The sequence below is a fragment of the Gallus gallus genome, chromosome 10 (assembly GCF_016699485.2).
Source record: "Gallus gallus isolate bGalGal1 chromosome 10, bGalGal1.mat.broiler.GRCg7b, whole genome shotgun sequence".
Classification (NCBI taxonomy): Eukaryota; Metazoa; Chordata; class Aves; order Galliformes; family Phasianidae; genus Gallus; species Gallus gallus.
The window spans coordinates 13086561-13105330 of record NC_052541.1 but is presented as its reverse complement, the minus strand read 5'-3'; the positions used below and the strand labels follow the sequence as shown (position 1 = coordinate 13105330).

The 18770-nt window shown below is 45.2% G+C and overlaps 1 protein-coding gene across 4 annotated transcripts in view; it reads left to right on the top strand.

The window, feature by feature from the left end:
• Positions 1–675: 675 nt before the first annotated feature.
• ACAN (aggrecan) overlaps positions 676–18770 on the top strand; it is a 44151-nt gene continuing 26056 nt past the window's right edge. For all 4 annotated transcript variants that reach the window (XM_040706200.2, XM_015291978.4, NM_001396161.1 and 1 more), the window contains exon 1: positions 676–1064. The gene's annotated coding sequence lies outside the window, so the exon portion shown is untranslated. The remainder of the gene's footprint in view (positions 1065–18770) is intronic.

The window sequence follows — 18770 nt, the reverse complement described above, 5'->3', positions numbered from 1 at the left end:
CACTCTTAAGTCCTTCTACAATTCTACCCACACAGCCTACAAACAGCCCTATCTCTTAGCCCCCTTCCTCTGCCTTTCTATCACATATCAGTTATCGATAAGCACCAGGTGCTCTACACTTCCTAACGCTGAGCATCCTTTGCCTGCTCACACATCAGGACCACTTCCACCACCTGTCCCCTCCTCTGCACCCCACAGCCAGCAGAGCATAGAGGAGAGGTCCTTAAGCTCTCCGCTCTCTTTAGGCTCCCCAGTACATGTGCTCATTTCTAGTCAGACTGCAGTGATATTGACTGCATTGCAGACATGCATAATTTGCTCAGGCTCCTTAATTAGCTTCATCTTATTTTAGTTTGCATAAACCGTGCTCTCTTTTTATTGCATAAACTATTTCTTCTCTCTCAACCACTTGTGGTGCTCTGTGTAGTTTGCTTCCAAACCAGAGGGCTAAATTTAATCCCCCACTCCCCATTCAGCTTTCTCCATTTACAGTACATTTTTTTTTCTTTTGGCAATGCCTTTTTTTCCCCCCTTTCTTTTCTTTTCTGTTTTTTTTTTTTTTTTTCCCTCTTTCCAAGAGGCTGGGCTTCCTTTTCTGTCCTTAAGCCCTCCTATTTCCCCCTGCCCCCTGGATGCCTGCCTACCTTTACTCTAAAATCCAGAGGAGGATCCAATACACTTAGTGTGCCAGCTCTTCAAGAGGTATCTAAGGAGGCTGACAGGAGTTTGATGGTCTCTCTTGCAGCCAGTGGCAGCTAATGTGGTCTGAAACCCTCTCTCTCTTTTTTGCCATTCACACACAGCACTTACTCTTCAAGCCTGCTGCTGCTGCCACTGCCTGAAAGGACCTGAAATACCACACAGGGAATTGTGATTTCTTCTGGGGAACTGGGAAAAAAAAAAAAAAAAAAAGGCAGGAAAAGTCCTCTGGAGATAGCAAAGAAGACATACAGCAACAGCAAGAAGTGGCAAGCTCTTTCCGTCTTGAGCACCAAAAAACACCTACTTTCTCTGCCAGGTGTATGGGACTTAGATTCTCCGAGCACTGCACTGAACTGTTAAAGGTAAGGTGTTGCATTTTCCTCTCTCTTCAGTATTTTTTCCCTAACTTTCCCACTTCTTTCCTCACTTTTCTAAGGGTACAGGCTCTAAGTGCTTTGGTTCTTGCCCTGAGCAGAGAAACGTGCAAAAAAGTTGTGCAGTGGCTGATGGCAAGTTTGCTGCAGAGCTGCTCTCATGCAAAGAGAGCTGTTGCGTGAGGAGCCAGCCCAGCTGATGGGGCTGTGCTGCCAGCAGTGCTGCGGGGTGCTCCCCAACCCTGCTGTGAGGCTACGGAATGCAGACCCATCACTGAGGACCAGGGCTGTGCACTGAGCTTTCGGTTTTCTTTGGGAAGGGAGGGTAAGCAAGCCACGCGACTTGAGAGCATGCATCTTGTGCCACGAGTGGGGAGAGCAGAGAGGGGACTGCCCCTCTTCTTGTCCCCCAAACTTCTCTCTGAGCTCTCAGTGCATCGGGGTGATGGGTTACTGCTGCCTGTGGCATTTCTCATCTTGCTGCTGAGCTGACCTGTTGCAAACATCCGAAAGCATTGTGATGCTTCTCCTGGTTATCGCTCTGATTGCTGTAATTGCAGCATTATTGAGAACACAGAGGGTGGCTTAGAGGGAGGAGGAGAAGAAGGGATGGGATCCAGGAGATCTGACAGCTCAGCACGTGCATGCAGATGTCTGTGAGCAGTGCCCAGTGCTGGCGGACCTGCTGGGTGGCATCAAGAGCCCAGCGCCGGGTGTTACCTGCCCTCCTTTGTGCTTTTAGCAGTGGTTTGCATGTAGCTAAGCTCTTCTGCAAGAGCAGGCAGAGCAAAAAGTTTTGTCCTTTGGAATCTGCATCAGAAATATCTCCTTTTAGGTCGTTCACCATTTCTTAAGACTTTTCACTTGAACCTTGTGCTAAGTAGCAGCCTACCCTCTGCACGTAGCGGAAAGCATGCGTTTTAACCCAAACTTTTGAGCCAAAAAATGCACTTTTGAAAAGTTCTCCTACTTTTCTAAAATAACTTTGCCAGATGTGGAAAGGGAGGGAATATCCCATGACGAAACATTTGGGAGACAGGAATTTCTTAGCATTCCTCACCAGTTTGCTTTTTGTCTACAGCCTCCAGAAAGAGGACATGGGCTGGGCAGAGGGGCTGGGGATTGGAGACTGCATTGAGTGGGTTTTCAGACCTCACCAAGAAGAGCTGTTGAAAGTTTTGAAAGCTAAACTGTTTGTTCCCTTGCTTTGGCTCTTTGGGGTTTTATTTTCCTGCTCACATGGTGAGTTAGAGTGAGATATTTCCCCTCACTGATACGTTTGGAGATGCTGTCAGAGCATGGAGGAGAGGCATCCCCTTCTGCCCTTTCTGGACCAGGGATATTCCCATGATGTGCTCTCAGCAGCTCCAGTGGTCCCTGGGGAAAAACTCCATCTCTTCTGCTTGAAATCCTGTTTAATGATTCCTATAATTGTGGACAAAAGTGGGATTTGACAGCACCATGAGGGCTGGAAGGCAAGTGGGCAAAGAGATCCCAAGAGATAGGAAATTGAGGGAGTGAAGGAGGCAGAGGGAAAGGAAAAGAGGACATTAAAATTAATGCTGCAGACCTAGCACCAGTGGAGAAAATAGCAGCTCAACACTGTAAAACATGACCTGTATGGAGAGGAATGTTAAAGGGTTCTAGAGGAGGAGAGGTTGGATGGTATCCCATAAAAGACAAATGAATGATTGTAAATTATTGTTCAGTGATATCGTGTCATCTTTGTGCACAGTGACCAGAAGCTCCAGAGACTCCAAAACTCACTCCATTGCAGGTCTTTTCTCTCCTCCACTCGCTCTGCATTCACAAATGGCCCAGGTCTGGTGACCTCACTGCCTCTCCATGCTGCCTTACACACAGCAAGGATGTGGGCTGGTGGAGGTCCAACTGCTCCCAGTTCAAAAATCAACAGGACCTTTCTTAGCTGACTGAGACTTCTTTTCCACCACCATCCTCTGCCATCTCCCTGCCTTCCCCTTTTCCTTGCTGGCGGTGGGACTGCTCCACCACAAGCCCAGCCTTCCCCAAACTGCATCCTCCTCCTCCTCCCACTCCCCCCAGAGCCTCCACGTGTGAACAAGCCAGGCTGTGTGTGCTGCTCACAGGCAGCTTCCCAGCAGCAGCAACAAAAGCCGTCTTCATCCCAGCCCTGGACCACATACGGAGCCAGAGCGCGACGGCTGCAGAGCGGCCCGCTGCATTCAGGGCTGTTTAAAGAGTGAAAGAGACAGCAAAGAGAGGGAGCTGTTATATATATATATTAAAAAAAAAAAAAAAAAAAAAAAAAAAAAAAAAAAAAACTTGAGCCCAGCGCAACAACGGAAACCTTAGAGTTTACTTTTAAAAACTCAGTGTTTCCTTGTGCGAGGGCCGAACAGCCCAGGCTGTGTGCGCGGCGGGGCTGTGGGCGCTGCTGTGTGCACAAGGCAGGGTGTGTGCCATGCCCCGCGCTGCTCTCAATGGGCTCACAGTGCCGAGCTCAAGAAGCTTTTTGTTGGCCTCATGAATAGGTGGGGGGATTTGTAATGTTCACCGTGCTGGTTTTTTTTTTGTTGTTTGTTTTGTTTTGGTTTTTTTTTTTTTTTTTTTTTTTTTGAGATGCTTCCCGGTGAGATTTTTCCTCCAAGTGCTTTAGGATGGGCTTTCCCTTTTTTAAATAGAAATTTCCACTTCTCACTTGAGTGATATTCTCCCTTCCCAGTGCGTGCTCAGTACAGACCAGGGAGCAGAAAGGTGAGCGGAATGATTAGAAAGGCCAGGATCTGTGTGGGGTACCCCAAGATCATAGAATTGGTTGAGTTGGAAGGGACCCTTAAAGGCCATCTGGTTCAACTCCCTGCACTGAACAGGGACACCTACAGCTGATCAGGTGCTCAGAGCCCCATCCAGCCTGACTTGGAGTGTCTCCATGGACAGGGCACTCACCACCTTTCTGGGCAACCTGTGAGAGTGCCTCACTGCCCTCACTGTAAAGAACTTCTTCCTTATATCCAAGCTACATCTCCCTTCTTTTAGTTTGAAATTATTTCTCTATAGCGACAGAGACCCTGCTAAAGAATCTGTCCTCCTCTTTCTTACAGCCCTTTTAGACACTGAGAGGCCACCATAAGGTCTCCCCAGAGCTTTCTTTTCTGCAGGCTTATCATCTCCAGCTCTTTCAGCCACCATGTGGTTTAGCTGCCGAAATACCCTCAGCAGCGGACTGCTTTTCTCAGCTTCCCTTCCCCTGCTTTAGAAGCCCAATCATCTGGGTGAGCTTAGACACATCATGGTTTCAGATGGGGCCACATTATGGGGACACGGTCCCATCACCAGAGAAGGAGATGCAGAAACTTGGGTAACGCAGTGAAGTCCCAAAGCCACCAGTTCTCTGTTCCTGCCATGCAGGCCGCAGTGAAGCAGACCACGAGCCTTACCTTGGTGTGGAGGCCTGTGACAGACACAAGTCGTGTGGAATTTGGGTTACAGGACGTTCTGGGGAAGGAAGGCCCGTGCTGCTTGTCCTGTGCCTGTCGTTACGGGGTCCATGCAGCAGGGAAGCAGTCAGGGCAGGGCAGTGCAGGCCCCAGGCGGAGTAGGCCGCGCTCACAAACTAGGCCCAAGTGGAGCCAGACATGCCCAATAAACCCCGCTTACATTAGCAGGAGGGCATGGAATGTAAATACTCATGCTTCAAGGCATAAGGCAACCACTAAGTGCCGAGTGTTAAAAAGAAACTTCCTCCTCAGCACTTTCTTCCCTATTTTTCGATGATGAGAACTTTGCTCTGATGTTGGTGATACAGATCATGTCCAAGACAGGATGCTGGCCTGGACACACCGCTGGTTTCAGCTGGGCTGGCAGTTTCCATGGGCCTCTGGCTTCCAAAATGCCCTTGTGCTGGGCAGAGGACTTGGATGTGTAATTAGCAGTAGTGACAATTATTGAAGGACAAAAGAAATTGTCTGTGATGGCCACAGGTCTGACTTAACGGAAATTTAAATAGGAATAATGTGGCCAGAAGATGGTGGATATTCTTCAGGGGAAGCTAAGAGTAAATAACCAGTGAACGTGTCCTGGTTCATGGACTGAGGGAGAAAAGCTGTGCAAAGAAAACACGTAGGCCAGCAGCTGATAAACAGATGTAAATGGTGGCATGTATCCCTTCCAGCTGGAGCTCTCATCCCTCATTCACACCTCTGCTGGGGGAGCGGTGCCTAGCGCTGAACAGCCTTAATGCACAGCAAAACCTGCTGCTCCTGCTGAGATCCTAGCAGGTCAGAGGTAAACCCCCAGCACAGCCCTGGAAATCCCCAGTCACTGCAGCCTTCACACGGGGCAGGGCAGATTCAGCCCAGCTGGCACAAACTAGTTGGGTTCAGAGGACTACTCTGGATTAGCAGTGCTGTGATACAGCAGCCACAGACCCAAGTGTAATTAACATGACATCATCTGTGCCACAGATTCAAGGTTGAAATAATCACGTAGTTCACATATTGGAAATTACAGGATGGCTTTTGTATAAATGATTAACTGTCACTGTTACTTACCCCAGAAAAGTAGTTTCTGTGGTGTTTGGTGTATAAATAATACCCTGTGCCTCTATGGTGCTCAGCTTCAAAGTAATACTTCGGTGCTGCACCATAATGAATACCCTCCCATTCTGTAATGACTGGTCTGCAAATGATGTCTTTTCCCCTGTTGTAAATTATACCATGCAGTTACTGCTGCTATTGCATCCCGTCTGGTTAGTAAATAATACTCTCTCCATACTATTGTATCTGGGGTTTAAATAATACCCTGTCCTCCCACAATACTTGGCATCTTAGTGTCACCCTGATTCTGCATGGTACTTTGGAGAACAGAGAACATCCTTTCGCTGCTGAACAAATTGCAGCCTTCCTCTTCGTTGTATTTGCCCTCTAAATATTACCCTGCTGTTTTCTATAGCACTTATTGTATAAATAATACCTTGCTGCCTTGTAGTAATTGATATGTAAGCGATACCCTCAGACAGCGGGGTGCTAGGGTTGCTAACGCTGCTGAACACACCAGCAGGAGGGTGCAGTGTCTGAGACTACAGTGCATGTAGCGTGTACCCATTTCTTCTCCATAATTATTCCCATATCAGGCACTGATAGGTATGCCTACATTCCTTCATACTTTTCTGTTTGGGGCAGGTAGGCTTGCAATTTTTAGGCATGAAGATCTCAGTGGCTGTGAAGTAAATCATAGAATCATTCGAGTTGGAAGGGAGCCTTATATGTCATATAGTCCAATTCCTCTGCGCTGAACAGGGACACGTACAGCTCAGTCAGGTGCTTGAGCCTGGTCCAGTCTGACCTCAAATGTCTTTGAGGATGGGGCATCTACCACTCATCTTTCACTTCAGTTCATCTTCGGTGCTGTGCTTCTAGTTCCCACTGTCATAGCCCAAGTAACTTACATTACAATTACCACTCCAACCAAGACAGCACTGAGTTCAGTGTGTACTGCAAAACCTTCCTGAGAAGCAAGATAGGTTCTTGGGTGAGGTGGGCTCTGCCAGACACCACATTGCCAAGGCAAGGTGCTTAGACAGGTGGCAGCCAGCTCAGCATTACCTGCAGAAACTTTCTGAAGAAATAAGGGCTGGTAACCCTCAGTTGTCACCCACATTCTCTATTAGAAAAGTTGTATTTTCCTATAGAGACTCCATTTCAAAGAATTAGTAGACTTCTGTCCTTCCTTCTGCGAGAGCTACCACATGTTCTCCTTTAGCCAACGTAAGGCATGGGACTGAGATGGTAAGCAAAGATGCTTGGCTAACACAAACCCTCCTTCCAGCATTTCCATCCACACAGTAAACTGATGTACTTCACGGATCAAACACTCAGCCCATTCTTTCTTGGGTGCTCAGGCCTCTGCTCACCTGTTTGTGTGTTGTTGTGCAGAGAGTGTTTGATAGCTTCAGAATCACAGTCTAACATCAAAGACAAAAAGTCTAAGCCTGCTTGTGCTCAAAATGCAGACAGCTTTCTCATGCTTCATCCTCAGAGCGAAGCTGAAGCTTTTCTCATGCCTCCATCCTCTATATTGGGGAAATCAAAGATAATGAGATACAGTGGTTGGCATCTTCTCTTCAATTCTGGCATAGTTTGTTACCAATTTCTTTTATTCTCCAACTATGCTGCAAGTGCATATGCAGCTGACTCTTTCTGTTAGATCTGTGGTGCTCCGTATTTCAGTGATGTCTCTCTTATCTGTGCTGTTAGTGCAATTAAACAATAATATTTCAAAACTGATTGGGAATAGTGTCACCAGACACTCAGATAGCTGATTGGATTTATTTCCCTTATAAAATTATGTCCTTTTCTAGAAGTAGCTTTAGGGACTCCAGGCCACATTTTGCAGAAGCAGCAAAGTGCCCGGAGGCAAAAAGAAGCACTTCTGCAAATCCCATTAAGCTCCTCACTCATCCATTTGCATCTTTAAATTCTGAGATACGGTGGATGATTTGGCAGGTAATCAGACTTCTACTCAACAATTTGGACGTTCTCAGAAATCTGGTGGCAACTATTGGAGAGCACACTGTAAGAATTTCACCTGTTACTGTTTTGTCAAAACTTATAATCAAGTTCTTTCAAAGCTCAGTTCAGAAGTTATTTGCTAATTTTGCTAATGACCAGTAGTGCATGTTTCTTTTGCTCTCCAGAATACTTACATTTTTCACTGCCTTTTGCAACAACCCTACAGTTGGAAATATGTTGATCTGAGAGAGCAAGCATGGAACATCCAACTCAAGGGGAGTGATACAACATGGCTTTGAACATCCTCAATGCTGCAGCAGCACGCAGAGTTCTGGAGGCCCCAAATGTTGGCTGGACAAGCTTGGGGTCTGCATGGACTGACCTTTTGGGATCAGAACTTATATAGCCATTGCCCCTCACCTTCCCATTACACTTCCTTTTAGTCATAACTTGAAGCAGGATCGTGTTTGCCAGAATGCTCGTCCTAAATGCTAGAGAATATTTTTGTTATGAAACTCAAAAGCTAGTCTTACTCAACATTACTCCCATTGCTTGCTTTATGCAAATGGTATGGATTGATGAGCATTAATGCCACGACGCCTTTTCTGTCACAGCTATGGAACTGCCACAATCTGCAGACTGTTTGGTGACAGTGCCAAATGTTATGCATGATTAGATCCAGTTCTCATACTGTGTGTGTAAGAGCCAAGCAGGATTTTCCTTGCTGTGTTGTCTTATGGAATTAATTCTTCTGTCTGAAAGCGGAGTGCTCTGTGCAAAGTCATAGGGACTGGGACTTCCTCTCAAGTGCTCTCCCTGTTGTCTATTTGTTTCAAGCAGTTACATGTCTAGACTAGGTTTTAAAACCAGAACCCCAGTTTGATGTCACAAACCTCAGGATTAAATGGCAACATTTCTCTTGTGTCCAGTGGAAACTGAATCCATCCACCAGATAATTTATCTACCCATCTTACTGGAAAAATTGGAAGATAGCTTGTTTAAATTAGATCATAATCGTTACTTGTCTCTGAATTGGTCTTTTACCCAATAGTATAAAACAAGTTTTACTTTTTGCCATTTCTCTTGCTAGTGTCCTGTGTTTGGGTCAAAATACTGGTGCAGCATGCTCTTCCATCAATGTCTGAGTGTGTTTGCTGGTCTGAAACACTCTGCTAGGCAGTTATTTCCCCCACAAGAGGATCTGTGTTGGTGCCTTTCGGTTCCCCCAAAATGTGGGTACTGTTGGTTTCAAACTGTTCCACATACCTCTGGAAAAACAACATCGTCTGTTGCCTTTACAGAATGCTTCACCAAATGGTGGGCAATGTTTTGGCTCTCCTCTCAACCACATCTCATACACAGGAATTTATGTGCCTCTCAGAAAACTTTGTATTGCCTTTTAATTACTGTTCTGGTTTCCTCCATACCTCACTTTCTCTTTTTGAAGGGATGATGTATGGACTTTGCCTAGCAAACTGGATTTGGACTCAACAGTATTGTCTCTCCGGATGTCTGTGGCTTGTGTTAAGGTTAAATTTCTTTCTACAGCTTGCACCTCACAGAATGATTCTATATTTCACGTAAGAACCTTGTTTTTATTCAGGATTCCCGTGGTCTTCCCAGATTCACATTTGTGTTCCATAGACTTGGTCAGCAGCATATTTTCTAGTTTGCAAGATTATTAGGCAGGATCTGTTGTCTCTCCGTGAAGGGCTAATTCAGTGGAGCCCTGAGGTCTGAGTTGTAATGAAAAGATTATTGATATGCATTCACTGACCCCAGCCTGCAACTAATTTTGGAGAGGCCGGTTGTCTCCATCTTTCTCTTTCAATGCCATGTCATCATGGTTGCTTCTGAAGTAACACCATTCCATTGCCCATTAAGACATTTGTCTGCATATTGAGAGAGAGTTTTCTATTTGCACAACATACACTCAAGTCAAAGAGTCTGGCTGTTATTAAAGGGCAATGTTTCTATTCTTCAGGCTAATTTCACCATGTGCTCAAAGGGAATAGGCCATTCATTGTGGCCAGATGCTGAAATCTCCCTCAGCAAAAAACGAAACAGTTTGACCTGTTTCTAGATTGAACATTGAGTCTCATGTGACTAAAAATTAATCTTTTTATATTTGCTGCTAATTTCAGAAACTTCTTTTTGGAGAGCTTTCTTGGAGTAGTTTTGAACTGTCCCAAAATGGGAATCTCAGACAGGGAACTGAGGCCCACTGCTCATTATTCCCTCCCCTTCGCTGACGGTCCCATTTTCTGCTGGGTGGATGAATGCATCACCCAGAGATTCACATGCACCTTCCTGAAGAGTCAGGACAATTCCATAGGATTTTTTTCCATCACCTTGCACCTTCCCTTTCAACTCCCCATCAGCTTCATGAGGAGGGACTTAAGGCTTTTGAGGCCTCTGACAGATGGGCCAGGCAACACTGCTCAGCTGGGAGCTATTTTCCTGTTATCCTTTTTTCTCTTCCTTTGTTTTCCGCTGTACAATTTGGCTTGGTTCAAAAGCACCACTGACGTAGAAAAAAACAAAAACCAAGAGAAAGATTTATTTTCTGCCTGGATCCTCAGTTTCTTTCTGTCCCAAAAGCACAGAGTAGGCTGAACCAAAGGCAGGAGTTATCGTTTGGATAAAGTGACATGACAGGTGAATGGTGCTCAGCAGGACTGCTCCTAGCAAAGAGAGCTGAGCATCCGTCGGTGTTCCCAGTGTGGTGAAATCCCCTTGGAATGATGGGACAGGGTGGATAGCTCCATTCCCCAAAAGGAATTGAGCAATAAACAGAGCCCTTATTGACTGAGCCAGGTGAATTGAGTTAAACACACACTGTATTTCTTGGCTGGGAGGGAAGAGGACAACACATGCCAGAACAGCCTCCTGGTATGTGAAAGGTTTGAGCATACAGAAAAGGAAGGAACTGTACAGGGATGGAGGGCAACTAGGTGCTGTGAGATGGTGTCAGCTGGATATTGGATCAATATAAAGGAAAAAAACCTGGATGAAGAGACAGGACAGGGAGATTTGAACAGATTTTCAACATACTTACAGGAAACCCCAGATAGTGCTTGGGAGGAATGATCTATATAACACTGCAGGTATTTTGGTTTGGTGATGCAGCTCTTGTCAAAAGACCTCTTAGATGGCTGCTGTGCTACAGGAATAAGGGACTTGGTATAAAAGCTGGCATTTCTGGCATGGAGAGATGTGTGAGTAGTTGGGGGCCAGCGTTAGCACAACCACCAAACTCTTCCTGACCTCTCAGCCCATCTTTACAATCTGAATGTGAAGTCTGTGGTCTCAGTACAGTTTGTCAGCTGGAGAGCAAAGCAGGCCCAGTGCCTCCAGATCTAACACTCATAGCGAAAACCTGCTCCAACGTTTTGGTAAAGCCTCTTCAGCACTGAAAGAGATGCATAAGATCCTTCATCAGCAGCAGCAAAATCCATGGCTGCACTCTGGTGAGGGGCTCATGTTGCTGTTGGAAAGGGTATCTGAGGTCTTTGGTGTAAGCTGGTGATGAGAGGCTTGTGAATAAAAGAGGGGGGGTTCCTTCTCTCCTGGGAGATTCTGCTTACCTGCACAAGGAATACACACTTTAAGGAGTCACAAAGAGTTGGAGCATCTGGAAACAGGAGAAAATAATAATCTCTTCCTCCTCCCTTGGAAATGAGACAGATCTGCTCAGGAGGAAGAGAGTGTTTTGTGTCAAAAAAAAAATCTGGAGTTCTGGAGGAAAAAAAAAAAGTTGTCAAGAGACTGTTAGATTCCAAATCTTCAGATTATTTATGGCAAATAGTAATGTTTTCTTGGACCGCTGGTAGGAGGACTCTCCCCTTCCCAGCCAGTAAGCAGAAAGGCCCTGGCCCTCTCCCATGCCATTTGCACTTTTGTCTCCTAGATCACCTCAAAGAGAGGAACAAGTCAAGATTCCACCTTCCTAGCAAGACTAAACTGTGCATGTCTTGAATTTATGAGACAGGAAATCTATTTGGGAAGAAAGCTAGATCTGAAACAGCCTCATTTAAGTAAATCTAAGCACAGTGTTTACACAATGTCTGGAATTAATGCAGAGAAAACTTTCAGGTGCCAACTTTGGAAAGAGAAAATGGGGAGCAAAAAGAGGCCAAAACTGAGACTGTCATGAAGCTAGAAGCTCTTCCTCCTGGTCGGATAGGAGGTTGTTCTTTTCCACTGTCAAGCTCCAACAGTATGCAATACGTTGTAAAGCAAAGACCAGATAGGAAGTGATTGCCCACTTATCACCTTTGTGTCCATGGGGTGATGGTGTGAGGGTGGTTGGTGTTACCAGCTGTGTGTGTTCACAGCATGGATGGTTTCAGCAAAAGTGGTGATGTTCTGCAGAACATCAGAAGGAGGTATCTTAGGCAAGAGGTAATGGCAGCCTTTGTATCCTACACGTGGTGCATATTCACATGAAGGGATGTTAGTGCAAGCCAAGGCTATGCACAATATTACAATGATACCAACCAGAAATGTGATCACACTCCTTGTCATTAGCATGACTCAAAATGCAGTTATTGCAGAGGCCCTGCAGCCATGCATACCACATGAAATAATCTGGCTCTCCCTTCAAATTGCTTAGGTTTGTTGTGTGATTTTCTATGCTAGTTTGATGTTTTCTCTACCTGGAGCAAAAGGAACAGTCTTCATATGTTGTGAAGCTGATATGCCAGGGACCAGCTTGCCTCTTCCAGTCCTGCCCAGTGCCTCATTAAGTGAATTTTCTCACCGCATTTCCAGGGCAATTTTGGGTAGCGGAGTATTAACAGATATCACACTTGGACAGGAACTAGTAAAGCCAGTGAAGAGCTTCAGGCTTATGTCTCTGTGCTTATGGCTTCTGTACTGAAACATGATCTCCCAGGCACAAGTGAGGTTTCAGTCTACTCACAAAACAAGTAAAAAGGCTGTACAAGTGAACGTTTCCAGCACAGCATGTGCACCATTCATACTCTCCAGCAAAGCAATGGGCCATCCATGGAGCAAATAGCTGCTGTCCACCAGCTAAGCTTTACCTCTCCTTTTCTATCTCACAGCAGCTGCAGAGGACAAGCGTACCTGTTTAGTATTCATGTCAAGAAAATGTTGTCACTTGGAGAGCCTGTTCTCAGCTTCCTTGGGACATGGCCACCTTCACACATGACACGCTGGGAGGTTCTGGGGCCCTGGGTGCCTTCTTTTGTGTTTTGGTGGTTTTCTTCCACGTGTCTAAAAGAGAATTGTTCAAGGCTGATGGCCGGTCCACAAAGCGCCTGCAGGTTGTTCCTTACTTTCTCTGGGTTGTAATGGTTTACACGCCTCTTGCTTCCACAAAAATAATAATAAAAAAAAAAAAAAAAAAAAAAAAAAGACTGGATGACAGTCATTTCCACAGATGACAGATCTAGGAGGAAAGAGATTTCCAAGTTCCATTTCTTCTTTGTGGATTAAACTCCTCGTTGCATGCCAAGGGGTATGTACCGATTACCACTGCAGTGCAAGAACAAGGTCCTAAGGAGGCTTTATGAAGTGCATAATCATCCTCTCTTCTCTAAAAGCTAGACATCAAGTTGGAATGGTGCTCCAGGCTCTGCTACCTGAAATGACTGAGCCACTCTGTGAAGCTTCTCAGCCAAGACATCTGTTTCATCTGGACTAGTGAGGGCAGTAGCTTCAGTGAGCCTCAAAAGCTCATTGTTCCCTTGAATTTAGAGGCTCTGGGTGCTGTTTAATGCAGCTCTTGTTCCATATTGAGCAGACAGAGCCATGGCAGCTCTACCTTAGGGCTGATGCTGTACCTTGCATGAGAGACTCCAGCTGTTGTCTCACCACAACGGACATGTCTGCCCTTTCAGGGTCAGGAAAATTGCCAGTGTGTGTTGCAAGTGACAGCCAGCTCTGGTTTTTCTGTGAGAGCTGGTTGTTTTTGGGTGGCCGATGGCATGGGCTTATGCTATTCTGGAGCAGAAGGCCCATATGTTCAGCTTACTTCTGATGGAGAAATGCTGTTGAAATTAATGGTGATGTGGTGTAAAGCCAGTATAAATCAGGGGAGAATGAGAGCCATTCTGTGGTAGTTACCAGAAGAGAGAGAAATGCTTATAAAGCTTTTTGTGTTCAGCTGAATGTTAGTTCCACACTATATGTCTGAGCTGGGGTAGATAACTAGATCTAGCATTCAACTGTTTGGGTTTTACTAAGATCTCCTTTGGATCTTACTTTCTGAATGCTTGTCTGCATGTCCTTGGGTATTTTGGCTCTTCCTGTAATATAAGTGCAATGCAATTAAATAAAAAGCCAAATTATAACAGGCTGGAGATTTTACTGAAGGAGAGGCCATAATGACACTGAGAAGGAATAAGACAGAACCAGAATCTGTTTTCTGCCTTGTATAGGAAGCACACCTCTCTGCTGTCAGTTTGTCATCTCCTGTAGCAATCCAAGCAGCCAAGGCTGCAGAACTGTTGGCGTGAAGGGTTCCATCCCTTGATGACACAGTATCAGAGCAGTGATGCCATGTGTCTTTCTGATTGGGGAAAAAAGGAGGTTATTGTTCCAGGGATGGTTTCAGAAACAGAGCAGGCAGGAGCAGCATCCAGGCTGCTCTGTGCATAAAGACCTTACTCTCAGAATGGTTTGGAAGCCAGACAAAATGGAATATTTCTCCTATTTTCTTTACAGCTGAAAAAACATGAAAAATCACAGGAGTGCATTTATTACCATATTTCGGTTCCAACGTTTGCCTTATTTAAAAAAAGAAGAAGAAGAAATAAAACGGGTTTTGCCCACCCCCCTCACTTTTTTTTTTTCCCCCTTCCTTCCCTCCCTTTTCCTGGACCAGGCTGAGGTATTTAACAGAAAAGCTCTCAGTGCTGCACAGAGGCTGGGAACACGCAGAAGCGACAATAAGGTGTTTGTTCAGAGAGATCATAGAGCAACGGTCTGTAGTTTTACGTGGGAGAGCAGAAACCACTCTTGGACAGACATTGGGCACGCTGTCCAAGTAGAGCTGAGAGCCCTCCTGGTGCCTGCTGGGTGATGGTGCCTCCTCAAACCTCACCATCCCCGCAGTTGGTCCCTGAAGATAACCATGCTAGATGGAGGTGTCCTAGGGAAACCATTATTCCCTAATGGGGAGCAAACAGGGGATGGAAAACCAGTCAAGAAGAGAGAACACAAGGCTAAATAAGAAGTGCTGGTTTTGAGTCTTGTTCAGGAGTTTCTTTATATCCACGGTTTGGAAGGAAATGTTGTCTTTGGAAACACTCTTATGCCCAGGCATATCTTCTAGTTAACGAGTGGCATTTTGTTAGCTGCCAGAAACAATACGTAAGTGTATTAAAGGTCTTCCAAATCTGAGAAACAAGGAAGCTTGAAGTGATCCTTCCAAAAAAAAAAAAAAAAAAAAAACCCACCGAACCAACAGCAGGATTAAGGGTGATGAAAATAAATTTAATTGCAACAAGAGTGATTAACATGGTATGGAACAAGCAAAGGCCACAGGAGAAACTGCAGATGGGGCTCAATTAAAATAAACTAGAAGAGAAAATGCTTTCCAGCAAGCAAACAAGTTAGACTGCTGCAAATGGGCCATCTGGCTATTTTCCACTGTACAGTCTTACTGTGTAGGCACTTTGTTGGACTTTGACTGCCATGACTTCTCTTTTTCTTGCTCTCTCCAGATTCTTCATTGCTTTGAAAAGCTGGGGACAGGGTTGGAAGAGTGAGGGATTAAACCTGTCTGCGCATATGTACACACTTTGCTCCACACACACTTAGATTCTCAAATAAACATATTTATATGCAGCCAATTTAGGATAGTTTGCACACAACCTGATACAGAAGCACGGCCTGAAGGCGTAGAATAAAGTGGCAATAAACTTCAGTAAAAGAGATAGTTGTTCTCTGGGGCAGAGACATACAGAGCCTCCCAGCATTTCCCGACTGTCATTTTTGGAAAGGCAAGAGATTTTCCCAAATTCTTACTGGCCTGGGCTGAGCTGGAGAGGGTCACTGGTTAGGGCAGGTAGGATAGCTGGGATTTTTGTGGCAGTTTGGTTGGATTCTTGCTGTGCTGCTTGGTGCCCTGTGCTGGGATGGTTTTCCAGCTGCAAAGGGATACCTGCGATGTTGTACCACTTGTCCCACCTCCTCCTCTTCTCTTGCCACAAAAGCTGCTTGCTCTAGCTGTTCTCCCAGCACAAGCAAATAGAGCTTTGCAGTAAAGTCGTTTGCAGGACTAGAGAGTGCTCTGTAGTACAGACCTTGTAGAAAGAATTGCATGATCATAGCTCCTTGTGTGTCAGGCCACAGCTGGGGTCATCAGGAAGATCCTGAGCAGGATCAGATAGGCAGTGGAGCTCTCAGTCATCAGCTCTGAGGCGTATGTTTCGTGGTCTGGTTCAGAGGTTGAGGAGTGTGACCCAATTCCCTGAGCTGTGCAGACCACATCTCCATCATCTGCACTATTGGTGTTGTCTCAGTGGATTGTTGTCTTTATTTATACAAATCCAGAACTGCTCCTTAAAGCAGCACTTTGCTCATTATCGTGCACTTGGCCATCCCACTGGAGACATGCAAGAGTTACAGCATGGAACCTCTGCCATACAAATGGGACAAGAATCAGAGGCACTCCCAGCGCTGCAAATCCCAACCAGTGCTGTGTGCAGGCTCAGGGCCAGATCTCTTTGGCATGCTTATAGGGAGTGCGAAATGGAGATCAGCATTGGAAACAGCACCCTGATGAGTAGGCTGGGTTCCTTTCTGGCAGGGAGTCAATGTATTGGAAGAATACACTCAAAATATTATTATTGTGATTTGTTTAACCACTGCTCACAAGGAATAGCTTTGCCTCTGGGCTTCTATGGGATAAGGGGAGGTTGGATTTTTTCCCTGCAGCTAAGCCGAACTGTGAACATGCTGTTGGTCTCAGCTGTTAACCTACAAGGCTATTTTTCCATGTGAAAGATCAGCATAGAGTTTAGGTGAGACCAGGAGTGCACGGGCTTGTCCCAAAACTTTAAAGGTATGAAAAAATGCTGAAGCTGTTCAAGCTCTTTGCAATGCCTCCACGTAACCTGGAGATGTTCTCTAAAATACAGATTAAACCCTTGTCCATCTCCTCCACTGGCAGCTTACCCCTAAATCTCTTTCTCCATCCTGATACCTCTCCTGGGCAGACCTCAGGGATGGCTGGCTTAGGTTGAACAGGGAAAGCAGTTAACTTTACACTGTGAGTTTGCCTTCGATTCCATAAGGCTGTTAAAAAAATTTGCATGATCTTCATGGTTCTTTGTACTGCCTGGAGCCAGGCAAGATGAATAATACAAGAGCAGAGATTGGAACACTGATATATTTGTATTCATGAATTTTAATGTCAGAAGGAATCGTTCTGGGCTGGTTTCCTGTGCATCTAGACACTTCAGACTTCACCCAGCTATCTCCGTATCAAACCCAGTAACTTACTTTGCCTAAGCCATATCTTGCAAAGAGGTCCCCAAGTATGGATTTGAAGCTACCAAGGGATAGAAACTCCAGTGCTTCCCTTGGCACCAGATCCAGTGATCCATCACCCCGTGTTTAAAATGTGGGCTTTGTTTCCCATTTGAATTTGGTTGGCATATGGCTCCCAGCTATTAGTTCTTGTTATGCCCTTCTCTTAGATTAAAGAGCCCTTGCTGGAGTTGATTCTTGGACTGGATGATCTTAGTGGTCTTTTCCAACTTCATGATTCTATGATTATCAATATTATGCATCCTCATAGCATAGAACCCCGTGAAAGTCAAACCTCATCAAAATCTAATTACATGATGTTACAACCATGCAGGCAGATTTATCAGACAGACTTAGAATTATGCCAACCAACAGTACAAAGTTTGGAAGCACCTGTTTTCTCTGCAAGTGCCTCAGCTGAAACAGATATGATACGTATTCTTCGGGGCTTAGTGAATTGAAGGCAGTATTAGATTTTCCATTATTTTGCCTGCAACTGATGTCAGTCAAAGCAGGAGGTTCTTCTTTGCGTGTCGTTGCTGACTGTTGGCACAGTGCTCTAGTGTTTAGAACCTGCCCCAGTGCTCCAGCACAGATTAAAAACGAACATCAGCGAGCCAGCAATTTATGCAGCTAGCTCTTTAAGGACTCCTGAGTATGGCTGATTTCACTCTGTTTATCCCTAGCAGATGGTGTTTCCAATTCTTGCTTCTGAGGAGCAGCAGGCACTTCTCTGCCCTCAGACCATCCCGTGCTCTGTCTCTGCTATTGTCCAGCTTCTGGGTGCCAAACCCCTTGGCCTCTTCTGCATCACTGCAGCATGACAACTGTCTTTGTTTCCCCCTGCTGATGGCCAGTACCATGGCTGTGGTTTGTTTTGTTCCTAGTAAGTTGATTATACAGGCATAAATCATTCCTAACTAAAAAGACACACAAACACACATACACAACTCGAGACTTTGTCCTTGAGGTTGGCACTTATCAACTTTTTTATTCCCAGGTCCAACAGAAATTGAGATACATCTGGTTTGATCTTGCACAGCCTTACAATTTCTTCTCTTCAATGTGGTCCAGCCCCGTTCTGTCCTGTTTTCCTCAGCTATAGCTGTCTCTATTAACTGAAGACTCTCTTCAAGAGATGACATTTTGTGATGTATCATGTTGAAATGAATGAGTGCACAGAGGTCAGTTTTTCAGCAGCAAAAGGCTAATGCTGGACTGTTCAGGAAGAGGTTTATCTTTGGCCACCAATTATGCCAGCGATGTTATTTAGAGGCCCTTTCTGCTAGACTGATGGGTTATATACTCAGGATGTTCCCTGCCAGCTGGGATCTTTCTGGATCACAGAAGAGAAGCAGCCAATATTTGGACAGGTGACCTCAAAGGAAACTCCAATGATTCAGTAGGTGTGGTCCATCCTCCTGAGTCACTGTCGAAATGTGGTACCAAACAGTGTTGTGTTGCTGGAGGACACATTTTTTACTGGAAATATTAAAACCAACTTGAGCACTTGCAGCTATTTTATATCTAATGATATGGTACAGAAGAACTATTATGAATGATAATCCGTTTAGGATTAATTTGGTTGGTCTAGCCTATATTGCTTCTGTCATTCAGTGTCAGTAGGATGCTCTTTTCTTTTCATAAGCTTTCTGAAGTATCAGGTTGCTCTGACTCGTTGATGGATCCTGACAATATA